Below are 19893 nucleotides of genomic sequence, written 5' to 3'. Positions count from 1 at the left end.
ATTGAATTTATAGTTATAAATCCTTGTTTTAAAGCCACAGTCTTTTACATATTCTCGTTTCTTTCTTCCTTCTTTTCTTCTCTCTTTTTTTCTTTCCGTCAAATCACTAATTTTCATCTTGTTTCCACCAAATATTACCGCCCTGTAATATATTAAAAAAATTAATAATGAAAAGTTTGTATGAATGTATGTATGTTTCTGGCTTTGTGAAAAAACAACAGTATCTAGAGTCATCAAATTTTGAATAACGTAGTCTTCAACTCGAATGTGGGCACCTAGAAGCCCGAATTTGAAATTTGAAATTTGTTTTATTTTCTCGATTTCTATTTTTCTATTTCTATAACTATTTCATATTTTGCGATAATTTAAGGAATTTTTGATTTACAAACTCAGCGATTTCAAAGCGAGAAAAGGCAACACTTTACGGAATAAAATATTTTTATTTCCAGTGCGCGAAACTGCCTATCGGAAATTCTAGAGATATACTGTTTTCAAATATTTTTAGCCAAATGAACATTAGCCCAACATCTACTTGTACGTGTGTAGATGAATAAAACGCTCCATTCGGGCGTAATATGTTTTCAAATCTTTTTTAAAGTTAGAAATAAAGTATTTAGCCTGTGTTGTGTAAGTTTCTCCAAGTACAGTGCACCAGAAGTTGTTCTAATCTAGCTTAAGAGCGATTACTGAAGAACTGATTCACTGTTTTTAAAATGCATTACATTACGGAGAAACGATTCCGACTTCCCAAAGCAAGTAACATAAAATAAGAGCCAACCCACATTTTCTCCAACTCTTTATACAGATTGAAGTGCTTTACTGACCAGCCGTTACTACTCGTTATTACTAACCACTTATATCTCTATTACGCTTCCACTCTTTTCTCCTTTTATTTTCTCCCTCCCCTCCCCCACTGTTTCCGTAGGAGGAAACGGTAAGCTTTCACATTCAGGCCCGTCACACAGGCCATTCAATTTCCATTACATTGCCTGGTGTAAAGCTCAATAAGCGGTAGATCCCCTGACGCACAAAACACCCGGCCCCAACAAAATCCTTTTTACTTTAACGTCTCCCCTACGTTTTGTATATTTTTATAGGTTATTCTTTTTTATTTCCTTTTACCCGTACTACCCTTTTTACCCCTTGATCTGCGATGGCTGCAAGGTATTTTCGGCCTTCCCTTCGCCTTCTTATTTCCCTTAACCCTCACGATAGTGTAACGTATGTTGGGCGAAGAAGCAGTATTTGGGGAAAAGATTTTTTCGGCGTTTTGGATTATATGGGATATTTGAGTTGCGAATTTCGGAGACCTTTTTTTTTAGGAGGGTCTACACTACACGTTAAACGGTCGCATTTACACCTCGCACTGAGGCAAATAAACAGGAAGGGGTGACATTTTTCTTCGTTCTTTGGTTTATTTTTCAGATAGAGTCCAAGTTAACCCGGAAAGGATTTCGCTAGAAGGATAATTCTAGAAAAATATTTGCCTTTTTGTGATGTTTCTGATTTTATAAAACTTGTTTAGGAAGATTATTTTCTGAATTAAGAAATAAAAAATTAATGTTTTTATAAGAAAATTTATATTTTACTTATATTTTAAAGAGTTACGAATTTCTGAATTGTGTTCGTTAATTTGAGGAAGGCGTGAATTTGACTTTTTATTGATTTAGATTAAGTTGGCCGTTTGCAGAAACATTAAAATACGAAATTTGCATTTAATGTTATTCAGATTTCTAAATAACCTTCTTTCTATTTAATGAACTTTTCATTTAAAATGTTCAATCTGTTTCAGCGCCGATTTAGCATGCTTTCTTGGACTAAAAATGTTTTTCATCGTATAATCAGCAACTTAATAAATGGAGTGTTTTTCTTGAGAAACACGCATAAAAGTTTCAATTTCGTATATTTTTACTTAAAAAAAGTGACGCATGAGGAAGCCCGTTTTATTTGTTTACGTTCTTAAATCAGAATCATGGGCAACCATTCAAAGAATAAATTGTGTCATATATATATATTTCACATTGGAAGCAATGAAGAAAAAGCTAAAATGAAATAACACTATTAAAGTCGCCAAAATAGTGTAAAATTGATGCAAATGTAAAAAAAAAAGAAATCTTAGCATTGATGGTAAACTGTCTATAGAAAGAAAGCTAAAATCATAAATGATGCTGGAAAACTGGTCATAATTTATCCTGGAAGCAAGAAAATCTATCCTGGAAATAAATGTAAACATTCTAATAAAAACAAAATAAATGAAAACAATTAAACTGATAATATTTCTGGACTTTACTAGGAGCAGCCCAAAGAATTACCACTCGAGTCGGTTTTCTGAATTTTATCTGGATAATTTGTTAAAACCACTTGAATCATCAGCTGAATTTGCAAATAAGGGCATTTGAATCTGATATGAAATGACCGGAATATTATAATTTAAAATAAAGTATTTAGCAGAATAAAATTTGCTACTACGCAGCATGCAAGAAAGATATGTAATTTATCCTTAATAAAATCATTACAAATTATGAAAAACGCTGAAATAAAGGTAAAATAGGCGAAAATATCATTATCTAAATCGCAGAAAATTCTGGACTGACTTCGCAATTTCATTTTCTCATTGTTGCATTATTATCACATAATTTAGTGTGCAAATAAAATTTTAATTTAAGCAATAATGACAGAAATTTAGGATAAATGACATTTTATGACTTCCGAAAGAACGGTTTCCGGCAATGATTTTGAAATTAAAATCTTCGATGAACTATTTATAAGAAACCGTTGCAACTTTGAAAAATAGCTCGACCTTTTTTTTCTTCAGTGGAGTTTTATTACAAACGTTCAAAAAATAATATTTATTCGAAGGCTAAACTAACTGTTGAAAGTGATTAAACCCAATTTTGTAATCATGTCTCGTTAGAGATACAAAAATCATTACTATGAGTCTTTTCAGTGAATGCGAAAGAAAACAACAAATTACCAGATATCAGACTTCAATTTTGAATTTATTTTTCACATAAGACAAATATTTAATAAAATCTGCATCTGTAGTAACTAAACATTTTGACCTGCCTTTGTCACGTGTAAATTTCAAAGTAAGGAAATATTTCGTAACGCGAACAGAAAGTAATTTAAATAATATTTTGAACACAGTAATGAAAGTTTAAACGCCCCGAAAAATCAATTTATCACACACTCTCAAATTAAGCACTTACGGAGTTAAGAAAGGTAAGTCTTTGATAGATGTTCCTATGGATTAAAAACTTCAGACAGCATAAATCTCGTATTTCTTTTCAAGATTTCCAACTAATTTATTTAAAAGCCTTTCCGCAGCTCAAACTGCTATCCAGAAAGAAATAAAATTGTCATTTGCGTTTTCTCATCATTAAATCATCAGACATTTAGGAAACTTATTACATGCATACAAAACGTAAGGTGGCTGTTTAAAAAAATCTATTACTGATATGTAATTAAGACTGCCACCACATATAACCCTTAAATCCAGAATGTTTTCCCATCCGCTACCCATTATTAATGAAAATTTTATGCGTTACATATTCCGTATTTTTTCCTTAATTACTAAGCAACACAGCTTGCAAAATATGGACGTATTACCATCTATTTTTTCCTGTTAAGGATTAACATTATCGATTATTTAAAATATTCGTTTTAAAAGCCTTAATACCTTTAAAGTATTAATGGCTTAACACTGTGTCTTCCGCCTGTTCAGTTTTTACTACGTTTATTTCAATCTGCTTTAAAAAAACTGCGAAAAAAAAATCGTATAATTTTCATCATCTATCAATATGTAGATTTTCGACATTTTAAATTTTTAATGTTAATATTTTGCGCATGTGTTTCATTCTTCTCTTGCCTTCTTTAAATTTGCTTTCAAAATAAACGCTTCTAATAAATGGTTTTAGGAAACAAATTTACTTTTTAGCAAGCATTTTCTGCTTCTTTTCTATTAAAACAGCCACAGTTAAATGGATTTTAAGGTGGACTTCTTCTTTCATTGCACTTCTAATGCTGGTGCTTCTAATGCTTCTGGAATAGAACCGTTGGTGAAAAGCGAATGTCTTCTTGTGGAGTAAAATATCCAATAATTAAACTGATTCACACCATAGTGTCCTTTATATAATGATTAAAACTGGTGTTAAACTGCATTGCTTAGGAGTTTAGTATGTGTTTATTGGAAATTGAGTAATGTATCTCCAGGAGTGCATTCCAAAAATTCCTTTTGGATTACCAAGTTTTCTAATTCAGTTTCTAAGAATCGCTTAAAATATTTTCCAAAATAATTCATCTGCCAAGCTATATTATTGGTATTTAATTAAAATCCTAAACATATTTTTCAAACAATGAAAAATGGAATAGTATGCGTAATATTACATAGATGATACAGAAGAGATAATTAGAAAAGGAAGAGAAGAGTAAATGAACAAAATAAAATTATAAGCTAATAAAAAATGAAAAAAAATATAAATTTTTTCCCGTCAGATGAAGTCTAGGTGGGAAAAAATCCTGTCTTAAAATCAGATATTGTCTCAAAATAAGATACGATTTTTTAAAGGGTAATAGACTGTATGGAACTTGTAGTGTGAAACTATTTTCTCACAGTTCATCAAAAGCATTTCACCCGTTCCTTCTAGATTCCCCATTCCCATTCAGAAAAATTAATTATTCTTCAGGAAAAAGACACAATTTTTATGTTTTTATAAAGAATTAAATATTTTGAATAACTTCAATGTAATATAGATATTGAGCTATTTTAATAAATATTTATTCATTACTATAAAAGATATTAAAATTAGAGTGTGTATAGATTTTTCACAAATGTATATATAAATATCACAAAATTAAAAGATAGAAATTTTTTTCCAAAATATCTCGAGAAATACTGGATATAAATTAATTAAATTATGTATGGTTATAGTTTATTATATGAAAATAATGTGCACAAAACAACAATGAAAATACCATTGATTAACGTGAGTTATGGCGAAGATTTCAAGGCTGTTCAAACAGGTTGAAAGATGACAGTGAAAATGTGGCTAGTATGGTGTATGATGTCCTCTGACAGACAGACAGCATGCACAACACATAGCCATATATTAACAAGAGAGTTCAGGAATGCAAATGGAAGTCGCACCCACTCCTCCAACAAAGCAGTTTTTATCTTCTGAATGGTTCTGGATAGGGTTTGGCATATTGTAACAGCCTTCCTAAGCACGTACAATAGTATTTAGGTCAGGAGATTTGATTGGCCAATCCATTCGATGAATATCCTCACTCACTAGTCATCAACTATCTGGTAACAACTAGGTTGGCCCTATGTGGTCGTGCACTATCGTCCATAAAATGAACTCATGACCACAAGCAACCCTGAAAAGTCGTACTTAGGGCTCTACGATCTCTTGCCTGTACCTCTGAGCATTCAGGGAACAAGTGTCAAACACACGGAGGGGTGTGCGGGCATCTTGCATAACTGCTATCCAAGCCAATAACTCCTCCACCACCATATAGTCCGTTTCCATGATGTTGCCGGAATGGTATCAGGTCCTAGGTTCCTTCCATATCAATAGCCGCTGAGTATCAGGTTGTAGACTAAATCTGGGCTCATCCGTGGAAACAGCGTTAGCCCATTAAAGATGTATCCAGTGTTGGCATTGTAAACTCTCTCTTTTGTGGGAGTGAATAAGTATGTAGGGTTTATATTTATTTTAACTAACATTTATTTTAAGTTTAAACTATCTTTCCTGTCAAGCCTTACTTTCCCCTGGAACTGCCAATGCCAGAGTATGTAAATTTTAGTAGAACGCGCAAGGATTCAAATTATCAGCGGAAGTATTCTGAGTTAAATAGAAAGGAAACGAGATCGAGGTGTGCTGTTCTTACTTCACGAGCGCGGAGGTAGTTATCCAGAAATTGAAGAACCCCTCGTTTCGGCCTGTGTGCTTGCCTAGGAGAATTGTTAATTGTTCAACGTGATATTCAAAGTTTGCTGAATTAGCAGCGGTATTGTAAAACGCGGTGAGGGTAGTTACTTTTAGAGAGTCGTAGTTAGAGTCTTGTTATTATTTTCTTCTCAAGCTCTTATTTTTATTTTACCGCCGGGTCGGCGTAGTTTGTGAGCGTCAAGAGCACGCACTTGTAATTTATTACGTTGAATAAAAAGGGACTTAAACCCTTAGCAAGACTTTGTCTATTTCCCAGTTTCAACAGTCACCTCTTTGTTGCGTGCAAGTTGGAGGCGCGCAACTCTACATTTGCGCCCGAACACTTATCGAACTGAAATGGCCGAAATTTGGATGGAAGCCGCGGGACAACACCAAGGAATGGCAAGCCAATTGGAAGGAATTGGATACCTGGTCCAGACTTTGAGAGCGTCAATCAAGCCAAACGTCAATTTCGACGGAAAAAATTCAGTGGCGATATTTCTAGAAGGCCTAGAAAATCACTTTCAGCTCTACCCTGTGCCTGAAAGACAAAAAGTTGCCATCGCCACATCCGCACTAAGAGGACAGGCCGCACTATGGTGGAAGAATATAGGTAAATTTTTATTAGGGGAATTTGGAAGCCAGACATATACATTTGAAAATTTCAAAAAATCGTTAGTAAAGGCCTTCCCCATAGTGAAAGATCGAGCAAAGCTAGAAGCCGAACTATATAGTTTCTATCAACGGGATATAGAAGAGTTGACGGACTTTATTTTGCGAAAAATTAAGCTGACGGATATGCTGTAAGGGAAGAAACCCGATGCGGAGATTATTGAAATAATCTTACCAAGATTGTTACCTGCTGTTCAAGACTACTTCGAAATTAGAAACCCAAGCACATTGCAGGAGCTCTTCGAATTGGCGGTGAAGTTTCAAAATCGCAGAATAGCGGAAAAAGCGAGAGGGGCATCGTATTCTCAAAGTACCCGAAGGAAATCTTCAAATGAGCAAACCAGAAATGCAAATCGCTCTTATGGGGGAAAGAGCTATCAAGCTAACTCATCGAACCTCGAAGGTCAAGGCCCAAAAAGAAAATTCGAAAATAAACATCCGCGCACCCAGAATGCACAAATTGAAAGGAAAGCTTTAAACGAGTAGAGGGGCCTGTGAAAGCGAAGGTCCAGACCCCGGAGGTTTTAAAAAAACCCTCAAAAAGATATTTAAATACGGTCATCGTAAAAAACTCACATCTACCAATTATACAAGTCCTGGTTGGCGATGTACCAGTAGAAGCCCTCATCGATACAGGAGCAGAAGGAAATTTTATGAGCGAAACATTCTTCAAAAAGAATTTTTATAGGGTACGATTATTTAAAACCAAAAATACGGAAATTATAGCGGCGCAAGGAAAAACCTGTCACTGCATCGGGAAATTATAATTAAACATACAGGTAAAAGAGGAAAGCCTGAAAGTATTAATTTTTGTAGTGAAGAATCTGCAAAATCCTCTTATTTTAGGTATGGAGTTTTTAAGGGCCGCGAGGGCCAAGCTGAATTTTCAAGACAGTTATGTGGTGATGGAGATGGACCAGAGGGTGGTGGAACCTATGGAGAAACCGCAAGTTGACTTTAGCCATCTGAATGACCATGAAAGTCAAGCCATCCAGCAAGTGGTGAGTAATTTTTCTAACTTGTTTTCAGAAAAGCCTGGTAGTTGCCAAATAGTTACGCATCAGATACAATTAAATGCCGAAAAACCTTGTAGGACTAAGCCTTATCGTTATGACAAACAAAAAGACGTAATCATCGAAGAACATATTCAGGAGATGTTAAAGAATAAAATAATAACGCCTATAAATAGTGAGTACGCGAGTCCAGTCGTACTATGTAGGAAAAAGAACGAATTTCCTCCTTCGGATAAAAGGGCTTGGAGGTTTGCTATCGATTACAGAAAACTAAATAGTATTACTAAATTCCCAGTTTACCCTTTGCCGGTTATAGAGGAAATTATTAGACAGATCAAATCGACAAGATACATGTCTACTTTGGACTTAACGTCTGGCTACTATCAAATAGCTGTGAGACCCGAAGACATACATAAAACCGCGTTTATAATAAAATCGGGCACTTATGCATTTTTACGCATGCCCTTTGGGTTGTGTGGGGCCCCATCAACATTCCAGAGAGCTATGGACATTGTTCTAAAGCCTGTCCTAGGAAAATCAACTTTAATTTATCTAGATGATATAATTATAACGAGTAGTACGTTGGAACAACACATTAAAGATCAAGAAGAAGTTTTTAAATTATTAAAAGAGGCCGGTCTTACAATTAACGCCTCAAAATGCAAGTTCGCAACTAAAGAACTTAAATATCTCGGTTATAAAATTTTGCAAAAGGGTATAGAAACTAGAAACGCGAGATTCAAAAATAAAAGCAATCAAGAATTTTCCACCGCCCAACACCGCCAAGAAACTTTCTTCTTTCCTTGGGTTATGTTCTTACTATCGGTCTTTCATAAAATATTTCGCTAATATTGTTGAACCACTCTTAGTAATCAAAAGAAAGAGAAGTAAATTTACGTGGACAGCGGAAGCAAATACAGCATTTGAAAGATTAAAAGAAGCGCTCATCAATGCCCCTGTTTTAAAATTCCCGGAGGGGGACGAAAACCTGGAAATTGCAGCAGATGCGTCGGACTATACGGTGGGTGCGGTTCTTACGCAAAATAGCCATCCTCTGGCATTTTTTAGTAAAACATTGAATCAGACACAAAGGAATTATACAGCTACAGAAAGAGAAACATTAGCCGTATTAATGGCTGTACACAAATTTCGAGTTTATTTCGGCAAAGCGCCAGTAACAGCCTTTTCGGATCATGCGGCTGTTGGTAGACTTTACTCGGGGAAAACCCTAACGCCCAGCTTAATAAGATGGGCTTTAAAACTCCAAGAATATAATCTCAGAATAAAATATAAACCGGGTAAGGAAAACAATGTAGCTGACGCACTTTCTCGTATAAAACTGGACGATGAAGGGAATGAACTTAAATGCGCTGTGTTGACTTCAAAAATTTTAGATTCTAGAGATACGATTATCACTGAACTGAAAGCTGATCCTGAATTTGGAAATATCTATGCATATTTGAAAGACCCCGAAAGCTTTGAGCACACAGATATCGATGCGATAAGAAATAGAGCAGAAAACTATGAAATAATAGATAATTTATTATTTTATACGAAAACAACAAACGAAAATCTCGAGTACAAGCCAGTCATCCCAGCCTCGCTTCGATTAAGCATTTCGAAGGAATTACAAGACGCGGGTCATTTAGGGGTCAGAAAGACTTTAAAAAGGGTACGCGAGGCGGTATATTTCCCGCAATTATACAAAATAGTAACTGCGTATGTCAGGTCCTGCAATCAATGTCAGTTAATAAATGATATTAATTACAGCCCGGCCGGGTACTTAAATAGCATTCGCGCTACATTTCCGAATGAAATTTTAGGCATAGATCTTCTTGGTCCCTTCCCCCAGAGCGAGTTAAATAAAAATCGTTTTCTTTTAGTAATAGTAGACCATTTTTCAAAATGGACAGAAATTGTTCCACTTAAACGCGCGTCAGCCAAAACAGTCGCAGATGCATTCTTACACAGATACATTTTAAAATACGGTGCACCGATAAAAGTCATTAGCGATAACGGAAAACAATTCATTAGTCAAATATTTGAAAACATATGCACTGGACTTGGCATACGCCATATCAAAATGGTTCCGTATAGACCACAGGCAAACATAGCAGAAAGAGTGAACAAAAACATTGTAAAAATAATTCGCAGTTACGTGAGCACACATCACAAGCACTGGGATGGCTACATAAATGAATTAGCTTATGCTTTAAGAACGACAAATCACGATACTACGGGAAAAACCCCAGAAGAATTATTTTTAGGCAGAAAGTTAATTACACCTTAAATTATTCTTTGTGCAACAAAGAGAGCAAGAGTTTAAACAGAAAGATGTGCAAAAACTTATTGATCAGGCGCTTAAAAGCTCGGATACGGCAAGAAATAAGCAAAAAGTGTATTACGATAGAAAATGCCGTGAAGCAGATTTTAAAGTTGGGGATAAAGTATTGAAGCGGAAATTTTCTTTATCAAGTGCCCCAGACAATTTTACCGGAAAGCTAGCTCCAAAATTTGAAGGCTCCTATGTAATTCAGGAAATCAAAGGAGTCGTATTGTACCTTAAGAACGAGAGAGGGGAGATCTGTAAAGCAAGTCCCGACCAGGTGAAAAAATGCTATAATCCAAATGATTTTGAAATCCTTAAAAGTTTCTTGCAGGACTCAAGTCTAAAAGAAGTAGAAGGTCCAGAAATAACAACTGTTCCACCACCCAAGAAGCAGAGAACTGAAGACAGACCCAGCCCTCCCAGACGACGGTACCAAAAAGAAAAAATGAAAACTTTCAAACTCCAGCATTTAAGAAAAAACAAGAAACCTTGGTAAAGAGGAAAACACCACCTACAACGTATCGCAGTAGAAATTATACATCAAGGTGAACGCTCCCAGGGCCAGAGAGTCAGGTGCAAGCAAGGCCGCCGTTCCGGAAACTGAAACGGCAGCAGGAGGAACGAAAATACCAGGAACAACAGAAGAAATTCAAGAAGGACTCCAGACCGGAGGACGTCAAGACCAGCAGTCCAATGGAAAAACGAAAACGACAACAACCCGACGATTACTCCGCCAAGAGGCCAGCATGCAGAGGACGCAAAAGAAAAAATAATGTGGACGACACTCGGAGGTCAGTAAGGAGAAGATTGACGTCCATGAAACCTATAACATGGGAACAATTTTGCCAGAAAAGAATGACGGAGTTTCAATCATCGAAAACTCAAAGATAAGTTAAAATCTTCTATAATTTGTTTTCTTTTGTTCCGAAATGTTATGCATAAGTACGAAGTTCTATGTTTTGACGAAATTCAGTATGTCTCGGTTGAGACTTAGTTTTGTTTTACTTTATTTAGCTAAGGCAAAAGTATTATATTCTTTAAGTATAAAAGCTAAGAACAAGCATTTTCTGTTGGTCGAAAGATTAATTCTGTTATGTTAAAGCCAAAATTTGGCCGAAGATAAAAATAACTTCGTATTCTTGTATTAATAAGAATTTTAGTTTCAGTGCCGCCAGCTTGGCGAAGAATGAGTAAAGTAAAAATTTATTTTCTCTTATTCATTTTATGGTAAATTGTAAAAATCATATGTATTAAAATTTTGTAAATATACGTAAATACTTGAATGTTATGTAAAAGTAGAATTTAGTTTAGAAGCATAAAATTTTAGATGCTAAAAGTAAATGGTTAAAGCAATGAATTCAAAATTTAAGTATTAAACTGTAGATAAAATCATGCTTTAAGCCTGCATGTCTAAAGATGAATGAGGGGGAAGTTAGAATGAATGTGTTTTGTAGGGTTCTCCACGTACACTTGAATTTTTAAGAATGTTAAAGTAGCTCATCGAGTTGTAGAATGTCGAGTAAGGTGTGTCTATATGGTCGTTGAATTTTAACAAATCATTGTGGTTAGGGGAAGTGTTGTAAGACTAAAACACGAATATTCCCGTTTGACACCACACATGGTGGAGAGCCAGGGTAAAGTTAAATTAATGCTTGAAAAATTGAATGAATGTGAATTAAGCAATAACTAAGAAAAACGAATCGTTTAAAAACAAAAATTTATTCAATGTCAAGAAAGTGTAAATTATAATGTATTTAGAAAGATACTGATACTTATTCCTTCCAGATGCTGGAAGGAAAAGAACAAGATTGATTGATGAAGTCCAGGAAAAGTTGCTGTACGAAGAGAGATTTATAAGTATCGACAGAAATTTAGTATACAATTTGTTACATAAGATTTTTTTTTGTGTAAACGAGGCTCTTGAGAGTTAGTTCAGAATTATAGAAACTTTTCAACAGGTCGTTTGTAGGACCTGCTTCCAAGTTTTCCAAATTCTGGCAGCGGCAAATGTAGGGTTTATATTTATTTTAACTAACATTTATTTTAAGTTTAAACTATCTTTCCTGTCAAGGCTTAGTTTCCCCTGGAACTGCCAATGCCAGAGTATGTAAATTTTAGTAGAACGCGCAAGGATTCAAATTATCAGCGGAAGTATTCTGAGTTAAATAGAAAGGAAACGAGTTCGAGGTGTGCTGTTCTTACTTCACGAGCGCGGAGGTAGTTAGCCAGAAATTGAAGAACCCCGCGTTTCGGCCTGTGTGCTTGCCTAGGAGAATTGTTAATTGTTCAACGTGATATTCAAAGTTTGCTGAATTAGCAGCGGTATTGTAAAACGCGGTGAGGGTAGTTACTTTTAGAGAGCCTCGTAGTTAGAGTCTTGTTATTATTTTCTTTTCAGGTTCTTATTTTTATTTTACCGCCGGGTCGGCGTAGTTTGTGAGCGTCAAGAGCACGCATTTGTAATTTATTACTTTGAATAAAAAGGGACTTTACCCTTAGCAAGACTTTGTCTATTTCCCAGTTTCAACAGTCACCTCTTGGTTGCGTGTTGCCTCTTGTTACCTCTTGTGCAAGTTGGAGGGGCGCAACTGTACAAGTAGGATGCAAATAGCGGGCTTTCTGGAATACAGTCCTGTTTCATGAAGATTTTTGGCAGCTGCCTTCATTGAAACTGATGTTATTGTGGCAGTAGCGAGATCACAAGACAGTTGTGTGACAGTAGACGTCATCGGGTGCTTGGCGGAAAGTACCAAATACCGGTCTACTTTCGTCATTGTGGCTCTCGGTCAACCTGGATCTGTTTTTTCGGACACTATGTTTTTGAACTGATTCCACAAATTAGAGATGACATTTGTTGTTATATCCAGTTCTCTTGCAGCCTGAGCTTGCTACTGTCCAGCCTTAAAAGCCTACCCATGATTCATCATCTCATATCTTCGTCTAAGCAATAATGTATACCCATTTCACCTAAAAAAAAGCAGAAAAGAAAAATATTATTCAACAAAGAGGATAAAAATCATTTGCGTGTTGCAGAGCGGAATAAACTGAGCAGCTGGAAAGGGATTTTACACTTCCTGCTGGCGTGTAGACGTCTACAGGGTTATCTAAATGTAAACTTATCTCAGTGACATCAGCGTCACAATGGCATTATATGGCAAATCACTGTCCAGGTTTTGTGTGGTATTTTAAGAGAAATGTGGTATAATGTTTTACATCTCTTAATTTTGTCTATTAGTGTATTTCTTTGATATCTAGCCACTCGAGCGGTCAGCTGCCTAAAAGAATATCCATAAAAGAAAAAAAAATATACAAGGTGTGATATAAAAAAAACGAGACTGGTCAATAAATTATTGTACTTACAGAATCAGTTTTCCGGGTAATTATCACCTTCAAAGTAGTTCCCTTCAGCATTAACGCCCTTCATCTGCATTCGGTGCTGCCATTGCTGGTAACAGTTCTGGAACGAGGTTTTTGGCAGTAGCGATTCAAAGGCCCCTCAGAAGATTCTCCGGTTTTGCCTGAACCTCTTCAGCTGAGGTAAAATGGGTTCCCTTTAAGTATGATTTAACTTTAGTAAATAAGAAAAATCGCATGGAGCCAAATCAAGTGAATAAGGAGGATGCCCCATCACAGTAATGGTTTTGCTGGTCAGAAACTGCTTGACAGATAGATGCCATGTGAGTGGGTGCATTATCCTGGGGCAACAGCCATCCATCATTTCACAACTGTGGCCTTTTTTCCCCCAAGTTTTTCACGAAGTCTTTTTTAGTACCTCAATATAGTATTATTGATTAACAGTCTGATCCTTCCACACTGCCCCTTTAAGCTGAAAACCGCTTATGCCATTCAAACCCGCGTGTATGAGACAAAGTTTCATCTCTAAACGTCTCGGTTGACATTTCAGATGTTTCCTCCGTCGTTGATTTCTTAAGTTTCACAAGAATCTTGATGTTGATTCGCTGTACGGTTTTTACATTAGGCTATTTTCCGGCAGAACGCAGTCGCACATGTTCACTCAATGATGCGGTATCCCTACTGGCGTGGTCGGTTAAGTCGAAATTGGAGGCATAGATAGAGGAGATGGGTGGCATGACATCACCAAAACAGTTGTTGCTAACTGCACTCTGTTTTCAAGCTACATAGTCTCGTTTTCTTTGTGTCACACCTCGTATAATGGTTCTGCAGCTCTAGCTGTGAACGTTTGTCTGCAGTGTGACGAACATTCATGACTACAAATTTTCCCAATTTAATTTTGTTTTAAATAATGCATTGCGATAAAGTTTGGTTGCAACAATTTAAAAAGTGATTTCGGATCTAATAGCAGCTCTGGTGCTTAAAATATTTTCGGAATAAAACTGCAAATCCGTCAGCGTGTTTAATATTCCCCAACTGAGTATGTTGAAAACAGCGTAAGATGAGGAATTACTGCAAAATGCTTTTGGTAATCCAGGTAGTTATTTGTAGGCTCAAACTGAATCATTTATTTATAAGACAGGCGTAAATATTCTTGGTAATGAATCAGTTTATTATCACTAACATTGAATTGTTTATGTATTTAATGCCTATAGATCTTTCATCTGTTTACTTTTATTGAGAGAAATGGTTAAATACAGAGACGAAGCGTTTATGATTCAAAGACTGGTTGAAATTTTACTGAGTACTTTAATTTAACATTTTGTTAACCATTTGTGTATTTTCAACACTTTAATATTAATATCTAATATAATTTTTAAAATGCCCCTCGGAGCAACGATTTAACGTTTCTAATTTTGCTTATACTTGCAGTATGTCTATTTGCTTCATTCTAGTATTTATGTAAGAAGTTAAAACATTTTATTTCTGCATAAATTACCTTTTTTTTTTACTTCGGGTCAATTTCTAATGTACCTGAATAAGATAAATTAGAGAAACTATTTTAATTGTATTACAATCGGTTTCAGGGGCTTCGTCTGAATGTATGCTTATAAATTTAAAATTGAGAAAATTTAATAATTTAAATAACATTTTAACTCATTTATATAATGGAATTCTTATTAATTGTGTTTGATTCTTATTAATTGTGTCTGAATCATCTACTTTAGCACCAGAAATTCAAAACGAAAAGAGGTGCACTTTGCCATGCCCTTTTTCCTTCCCCATCTCTCACTGTAAAAGACAGTGAATGCTGATGACTAATCGCATCAGTCGACGAAAGTGTAGAGGCGGCGTCCTCCTTTCCTCTTCCAGAGTTCGAGATGGTCTACGAATTGCATGCTACAGCTAATAGGAGAGAAGCTACATTATTTACCAATGAATTAACTGTAATTTGCTGTATTTATTACTACGTTAGGGAGGATTTTCTTCTTTGAAGTTTAGGTTACACTATATAACTATATATTTAAAGGCGGGCTAATTCTTATTTCTCTATTCTTTGAAGGCTCTATATGACAGCATCTTCTAGCTATAGAATTAATAGTATCTTTCCTAGAAATCTGGAGCACGGCTGAAAACAAAACACGAAATTCAGATGCGTGAAGGATGTAACTCAAGAGGTATTTATTTAAATTTATAACCTTCTTTGAAAAACATATGTTAAACGCATAAACCTTGCTTTTCTTTTACAATCTGTAGATATAGAACACGTACGAAAATATCGAAGTCCTTGATTGAATAATTCTTATGAATATGGTTTCTTGAAGAGCTGTTATTTAAACGGTTGTCAGAGTTTGGCAAAGTTCTGAAAATGTGGCCAGTTCTACTAACGTGGCTGCGCTAACAAATAAGTAACCATTTATTATTTTAATGAAGGGTCCACTTTTAAAATCCACATCTTACACTTAATAGTAAGAATTTTATTAAATATATACAACTTTTCTTTATTCTCAGTCATTATAGTTTTCCTTTTATGTTGTTATTATGTAACAAATTGCAAAAGCTTTATAAAATGATGTTGTCAATTGTTAGGGAGTCTCTATGGCAGGGCTGGGAGAAGAGTGAGACGCCTGCCTCAGGTGAACAATTAGAAGGAGCACAATAGCTATGAAAATTTTAGAAATTAATTTTAGAAAATAAATTACAATTGTGAATTTCCAAATGTGGAACACATTAAGAAATCAGAAGAGTTTTGTATTATAAACAATCCTGTTGAACTAAATTAATAACGTTAATTTACTCTAAAAATGGTGAGGCTTCTCAGTGATATCTGTATACTGTGTTGGCAAGAAAGTAATTTCGGCATTTTAGTGTGAAGTAAATCTAAAGTTTTTCTATACAAAAAATGAACTTCAATGAGTAAAATATCTTCCAGTCTATTCTATGACCTTTTGTATGATTTACCATCTTTCTGGAACTTCGTGATTCTGCGCTCGTAGATGCTCATAGTTTTTGAATGCCTAAATTTCCATCTTACTTTTTCCGTAATAATATACAATTAAAAATATAAAATATAAAAATAAAAAGATTCCTCCTCCCTGTTGCGCTTACAAATCATTATGCGAATATGAGAATTTTTAAAATGCATATATGCGAATATGCGAAGCTTTAAAATCCATATATGCGATGTTATCGTCATGCGATAATTTACAGGAGCTTTATTTTTTAACAAGATATTTTTTATGATAATGCTTAAACAGCTACGTTTTGGAAATACTTTATCTTTGATGATGATGTTTTGTACCACGTTATTTTAGGAATACGATGCTTGCTTAGCAATTGCTTAGCAAAGCAAGGAGAACACAATGCTCCTCGCTTTCTTTTTTCCCACGATGTTTCGTACGATGAAGCTTCCGCCTTGCGATGTATTCTTCGCGATGTTTTTGGAGGACACCTAACCACGAACTATAATATGACAAACTGCCAGAGTTACCCACTCGGCCAGTTATGGACATGAACATTAACGAAACAAAAAGATACAAAAAGGAGCCAGTTAGCTAATCTCGCTAGTGGTAAAAGAAGCTACAGCAAATATAATAAAATTATTTATAAGACCTTTAATTGATGACGAAAACGTTCTATTTATTTCTATTTAATTCTATTTAATTAAATAGTTCTATCTATTTCTATTTAATTAAATAGAAGAGAAATTGGTGATTTTGCGCTCGTAGATCAAGTAATCAAGTAGATTTTGAAGAAATTGTTCATGACTTTGCTGCGTTAAAAGAAACAAAAATCATGTTATTAAAATGCTTGGAAAATTAATGCAATACTTTTTATATTAATTTAATTCTTATTTGTATTATTTTGATGTCATATTCTGTTTATCAAAAAGTCACTTTTTAATGCTTTACATTTCAAAAACTGTAATTTATTATACGTGTCATTTTTTCGTAAGTATGTATGTACAGATCTGTATAATAACTAAACAATTACTTTAAAAGTAATGAACTAAGGATATAAAAGGAATACAAATATAATAAAATATGACAAAGTACTACAATTAAGGAGTACCGAGCACAAGTTTCGGTTTTTATTTACTATTTGAGCACAAAAACATAAAAATAATTTCAAGCTCTTTTACAAAAATTTGCTCCTCATTTCAGAGCTTTAAGAATATAATTCAACGCGAATTCAGTTCTCGGGAGGGGAATACAAAAATTGTAAACATAGAAGAATAATTCAAAACGTACACAGTCTAAAATGAAATAAAAATATAAAAATAATTATAGGTTTATAAATTACGTCATTTATATAATAAAAATAATTCTAGGTTTATAAATCACGTCATTATGTAATAAATATAGAAAACCGCGATGACCAAATCATGCATTTTTATTTTCATTACATTTCGGCTTTTCAGTTTGCCAAGAAACTGAAAAGTTTGCCATTTTGGCTGAACTGCTTTAAATAAACTTAAAAAAACAGTAAAAAGCTTTTTATTCTTCACTGTAATCAAAGTAAATAGTGTAGAATAATTTCTTAAACATCAAAAAGTTAAAATTAAAACAAAACCTTACTAAAGTTTCTCAGATTGAGCAAAAGTTATATTATACTCAAAGCGTTGAGAAAATGGGGCAAAACTGCAGCATTCTTAACGTTTACAAATTAGGATTTAGATAGTTCTGAAAATTAGCAAGGAAATGTTTTACCATTTACGGTCGGAATCTAATTTCATAAAAGTGTAAAACTACCAACGGTAAAAATTGGCGTCCTTGCCCTTGTACTTCTAACAAATAAACTAAATAGTGTGTGTGATTATGGCAAAACCTCGAGGGCTATCTGCCTAAGAGGAGGGATGCCTTCGTGGAGGACTTTCTAAGGCAAACTGGCTCGTATACACGTTACACATGGGGAAAACCACGAAAACGCCCATGCAGCCAGCCCGTTCGCGGGATTCGAACCTCGGACCGAACTACCAGTGTTCAGCGACTTTACCGCTCGGCCGCTGGTGGGCCTATATAAAAAACTAAATAGACAAATAAACTTGTTAATAGAAAGCGTTGCCGAGAAGTCTGGCATCTACATAATAATATACGTAAGACTTAAAACTGGGCTAAATGTCTACTAAAGTAAGACGCGGCTTGGTAATAGGACAGCCAGCTAGCTGCCTCATCTTTGAGCTCGATTTGAATCTCAGGGAAAACGCGTACATAGGCATTTCGTAACTGCATGGTGTTTTATCGCTTAAAATACTGTCGAGATAGAAAACGTCCAGTAAGGTTGGTGAAAGGTAATTTCTATTTAATTAAATAGTAAAAGTTAGGGTATTATTTGAGATAGTTATAAAAGTGTGCAGAAATAGTTAACCTGTGCTGTGTGCATGTGTATATATGCAATATACTTCTTTTTTGTCTTCATTATTTTTTATTTAATTTAAATTTTCTTTCGTTTAATTTTTATTATATTTATGTTTTTTATTTTATTTTTTAATCATTCCGTATTTTTAAATTCTTATCTATTTATTTGCTTTGTCATGTAACTTCTGGACATCTCGCACCATATACAGGAGCGAGCATTTACCTCTGACATCAAGTGAAAAAAAAAACATGTAGGCACAGCTCTGATCTCTGGCACACTGTCCTTATAACCGTGTTGATTTTTTGCAAGAAAACTGAAGTGTCAAAACGAAATTCGTAATTATTAGCAATTCTGTATCTTAAGTGGTTCATAAAAATTAATTGCATCAAATTTTATTTATGCTAAGGTTAAGGTATGCTAAGGTTAAAGTACTCAGATTATCATACTCGATCACTGTGTAGCAAAACTTAATTTAATTCATGTATTGTGATTTTCTGTTTACATGACAACTTCTAAGATAACTCAAGATAAAGGTGGACACATTTCTAAGTTTAGAAAAACATTTTAATTTACATTAATATGATCGGCGGATCAGATTAGTTAACGCTGTTTGTGATGTAAGCGATACAGGGCTAGACACTTTAAAATAAAAAACGATCTTATCAATTGTTTTCACGTGGATATCGATAAGCCTGCTTAAGCAATGGCATTAATTCTAGTCATACAAAAAATATTTCAAAAGCAAATGCAGCGATTATCCAAGAGCGGATTAGAGTCTTTGCGGATTTCTCCGAGGTCCATAAGCGGCCGAGCTATAAATAAAGTAGCTGAACACTGATGATTCAGTCCGGGGTTCAAATCCCGGTGAACAAGAGCTGCCTGTATGGAGGTTTCCGTGTTTTTTCTCATGTTTAACGTGTATGCCAGCCAATTTCTCTTAAAAAGTCCTCCACGAAGGCATCCATTCCCTTAGATAGATAACCCTCGTGTGCTTTCCCGTAATTAAATAAACCAATTCAAACGCGGATTACCCGTGCGTGGCGGTGCTCACCAAGTACACTCTACGCTCTGCACGAGACTGTAGGGGAAACAAAACATCTACAAGTCCATCATGCTTTATAAACCGTTGAACTGCGTCTTTAGGTTTAACTTTAACGATCATCGCTTATAGTTCGTTCCGAATGTGCTTAGTCGAAGGCATCGTTTCGGTTAATAACCTGGATTTTTTTGTTTC

General features: G+C 34.9%; 1 protein-coding gene and 1 long non-coding RNA gene across 2 annotated transcripts in view; one reads left to right on the top strand and one right to left on the bottom strand.

Annotated features, from left to right (window-relative positions):
• Positions 1–11668: 11668 nt before the first annotated feature.
• LOC146997169 (uncharacterized) overlaps positions 11669–19893 on the bottom strand; it is a 60691-nt gene continuing 52466 nt past the window's right edge. The window contains exon 3 of the long non-coding RNA XR_015041172.1: positions 11669–12914. This is a non-coding gene — a long non-coding RNA (uncharacterized LOC146997169). The remainder of the gene's footprint in view (positions 12915–19893) is intronic.
• The window catches only part of LOC118186000 (uncharacterized), a 43795-nt gene continuing 39174 nt past the window's right edge, over positions 15273–19893 (top strand). The window contains exon 1 of the mRNA XM_085816878.1: positions 15273–15478. The gene's annotated coding sequence lies outside the window, so the exon portion shown is untranslated. The remainder of the gene's footprint in view (positions 15479–19893) is intronic.

The sequence above is a fragment of the Stegodyphus dumicola genome, chromosome 5, assembly GCF_044657685.1.
Source record: "Stegodyphus dumicola isolate Sdum_Otavi_A_Nest chromosome 5, ASM4465768v1".
NCBI lineage: Eukaryota > Metazoa > Arthropoda > Arachnida > Araneae > Eresidae > Stegodyphus > Stegodyphus dumicola.
This window is presented reverse-complemented; position numbering and strand designations above follow the sequence as displayed.